Genomic DNA, 4,022 nt, shown 5'->3' on the forward strand with positions numbered 1-4,022 from the left:
TGACTATAGAACGGTCTATAGTCTTGACTATAGAACGGTCTATAGTCTTGACTATAGAACGGTCTATAGTCTTGACTATAGAACGGTCTATAGTCTTGACTATAGAACAGTCTACAGCCTTGACTATAGAACAATCTATAGTCTTGACTATAGAACAGTCTATAGCCTTGACTATAGAACAATCTATAGTCTTGACTATAGAACAGTCTATAGTCTTGACTATAGAACAGTCTATAGTCTTGACTATAGAATAGTCCATAGTCTTGACTATTGAATAGTCTTGAGTATAGAACTATAGAACAGTCTATAGTCTTGACTATAGAAAAGTCTATAGTCTTGACTATAGAAAAGTCTATAGTCTTGACTATAGAAAAGTCTATAGTCTTGAGTATAGAACAGTCTATAGAATTCTGTCTTGACTATAGAGCAGTCTATAGTCTTGACTATAGGGCAGTATATAGTCTTGACTATAGAACAGTCTATAGTCTTGACTATAGAACAGTCTATAGTCTTGACTATGGAACAGTCTATAGTCTTGTTTATAGAACAGTCTATAGTATCGACTATAGAACAGTCTATAGTCTTGACTATAAAACAGTCAATAGTCTTGACTATAGAACAGTCTATAGTCTTGACTAAAGAACAGTCTATAGTCTTGACTATAGAACAGTCTATAGTCTTGACTATTGAACAGTCTATATTCCTGACTATAGAGCAGTCTATAGTCTTGACTATAGAGCAGTCTATAGTCTTGACTATGGAGCAGTCTATAGTCTTGACTATAGAGCAGTCTATAGTCTTGACTATAGAGCAGTCTATAGTCTTGATTATAGAGCAGTCTATAGTCTTGATTATAGAGCAGTCTATAGTCTTGATTATAGAGCAGTCTATAGTCTTGATTATAGAGCAGTCTATAGTCTTGACTATTGAACAGCCTAAAGTCTTGACTGTAGAACAGTACACAGTCTGTAGTTGTGACTATAGAACAGTCTATAGTGTTGACTATAGAGCAGTCTATAGTGTTGACTATAGAATAGTCTGTAGTCTTGATTAGAGAATAGTCTGTAGTCATGATTATAGAATAGTCTGTAGTCTTGACTATAGAACAATCACTAGTCTTGACTATAGTACAGTCCGTAGTCTGGACTATAGAAGAGTTGACTTGACTATGGAACAGTCTATAGTCTTGTATATAGAAGAGTTGACTTGACTATAAAACAGTCTATACTCGAAAATTTTAACCTATTAACCTATATTGTATAGCTCAGTTAATATCAAGTTATTTTTCAAAATATTTTTAATCACTTTTATTTAAATGAATAAAAAAAGTTTTGTGCTCAATAAAAACGCCTTTAGGGTCCCTATGAAATTCGTTTTGACTGCTAGATAAACTAGTTTATGTTAAATCAGCTATAGTTTCTTTATTATTGTATTTGTTGTATTTGCTATTGCCCTTTTTATTTAATCTCTAGTCTCTATAATTTGTTTTGTGTGGGTATTACTACGATTTTTTTTTGTAAACGTCTCGCCTTGAATTCATAAACTTAAGTTGCAGTTTTATTTGCTCTTGATCGTTTGGTTGGCTGGTCTTTGCTGTAGTTGTCTATTTTATCTTTAACTTTTATCAAGTTTATTTGTTGTTCTTTTTATCTTGTTGATTGGTTGGGATTTGTATTCGGATTCGATTATTGTAATAAAATTTTGCATTTTTTTCACGGTGTGCGAAATAATTATGGATAATTTTGTATGAAAGATTTTGATTTCTAAACATAATTGTGTTTCCTAGAAAATTTTCTAATATTTTGTTACAAAAGACTCTATATATCGTTTATATTTAAATGTTAGTAGGACCATATCTTCACAATAAAAAATTATTTGTTTTCCTTTAAAATTTAAATATTTTAACTAACATTTATTTGAATTATATCATAATATAATATTAAAATAAAAAAAGACATTTAAACAAATTTTAAATCCGTTTTTTTAAGCTACACTGATTCCGCATGTTTAGATAATTTCCTCTACAAAAAAACTTAACGTAAGTTTATTGTTAAATAAATCTTCAATTATTTTTCAATCTTGAGCTAAAGCCTCAAGGCGAACTTAGATTCCTTTTGTTATGTTTACACTTTAAACATAAAAGTGGCAAAAAAACACAAAAATTGTCAAATCATGCAAGAGTATTTTGACTTATATTTTTATTAACTAGACGAAATAGGGTTTGCAGTTTCGTAACTCAGTTCTAGTTCAGTTCTAGTTCAGTTCTAGTTCAGTTCTAGTTCAGTTCTAGTTCAGTTCTAGTTCAGTTCTAGTTCAGTTCTAGTTCAGTTCTAGTTCAGTTCTAGTTCAGTTCTAGTTCAGTTCTAGTTCAGTTCTAGTTCAGTTCTAGTTCAGTTCTAGTTCAGTTCTAGTTCAGTTCTAGTTCAGATCTAGTTCAGTTCTAGTTCAGTTCTAGTTCAGTTCTAGTTCAGTTCTAGTTCAATTCTAGTTCAAATCTAGTTCAGTTCTAGTTCAGTTCTAGATCAGTTCTAGTTCAGTTCTAGTTCAGTTCTAGTTCAGTTCTAGTAATGGTTTAAATGTGCAAACAAATAATAACTCTGTTGCTAAATTTAAATAAAAATTCTTTATGATTTCCTTAAACAAACAAATAGAAGATCAACTATAACTTACAAAGCCTGTATCCGGCCCATAAACGGTAGCTTCTGCAAAATCTTCCACTGTTTATTTAAATAATACAAAACTTAACATTCTTATAGAATTTTAATGATATTAAAAAAACAGGAAGTTGTTTCTTTTTCTAATAATGAGTAAAACAAATTTCTCTACAAGATTTAGAGGAAAAAATTCTAACAACTGCATAGAACAACACCTGATATAATCACAAACAAGGTATGAATCATTTCAATAAAAACTAAATCAGAAATTTCTAATAAAAAAAAACACAATTACTAAAGAAAGACAAAAACAACATTCTAAAAACGATTAAAACATTTCGAAACTGATGTAAATACAACAGTGCAAAATATAAATGGCAAAATGACTATAAAAACAATGATAAAATAAGAGAAATAAGAACAAAATAATAAAATAAATTATAAACATTTACAAGATCCAAGTTAAAAAAAAATTAGGATTATGTTGGTCTGATAATGTGTAACTGTAATGAGAAGAACAAGAACCAAATGGTTGTTGGATGCATGATGAACTTTTCAAGATAAAGGTGAGAAATTTACAGAAGCTATACTAGCTCACGTATACAGATTAACAGATATTACAAAAAAAAAAAACACACAAAGTTATAAAACAATGTTTCTTCACTCGTTTTGTTTTCTATTTGGTACAACATATTCTCAAGTTTGAGACTCACTCATTGTTTCCATTTTACTTAAAGCTGAAGCTCTCTATTCTGTATGACTTGAGAAAAAAAGTGGCACTTGAAGTTCTTCTAAGGAAATGATTAAATATCTTTAGACATTTATGCTTTGGTATGACGACAACAACGACACTGATGTTGTTTTGGATTTTTACATTTGTTAGTTATACGTTTTTGTTCTTTAAATACAAACAACTTTATATATTTGTTAGCCAAGTTTAAAACAAATCAAACATCTAAAATATTGGCCATTAAAGAATCTGTTAAAGGAGTATGAGAATTTTACACATTGAATAGTTCTACAATAAAAATACCTTCAAGTTGTATGTTTCTAGTTCAAGAAACAGAGTTATTATTTGTTTGCTAAACTGTGGGATAAGAATACGACTAACACAGGAAACAAAATATGTAGATATGGGCTAAATTAGAACTGATCTATAAATGAATTATAACTAAACAAAAACTGAACCAGAACAGAACTAGAAGTGAACTAAAACTGAACTAGAACTGAACTAGAACTGAACAAGAACTGAACTAAACTAAACTAAAATAGAACTGAACTAGAACTGAACTAGAACTGAACTAGAACTGAACTAGAACTGAACTAGAACTGAACTAGAACTGAACTAGAACTGAACTAGAACTGAAC

General features: G+C 29.7%; 1 protein-coding gene and 1 long non-coding RNA gene across 2 annotated transcripts in view; one reads left to right on the forward strand and one right to left on the reverse strand.

Moving 5' to 3' along the window:
- LOC111680804 (protein enabled) overlaps positions 1-4,022 on the reverse strand; it is a 36,441-nt gene that overhangs the window by 8,130 nt on the left and 24,289 nt on the right. The window lies entirely within an intron of this gene.
- LOC124420692 lies at positions 1,730-3,901 on the forward strand. Its single transcript, XR_006941302.1, has 3 exons — positions 1,730-1,744; positions 2,830-2,889; positions 2,955-3,901. It is a non-coding gene; the product is annotated as an uncharacterized LOC124420692 (long non-coding RNA).

Source organism: Lucilia cuprina, chromosome 6, assembly GCF_022045245.1.
Source record: "Lucilia cuprina isolate Lc7/37 chromosome 6, ASM2204524v1, whole genome shotgun sequence".
Classification (NCBI taxonomy): domain Eukaryota; kingdom Metazoa; phylum Arthropoda; class Insecta; order Diptera; family Calliphoridae; genus Lucilia; species Lucilia cuprina.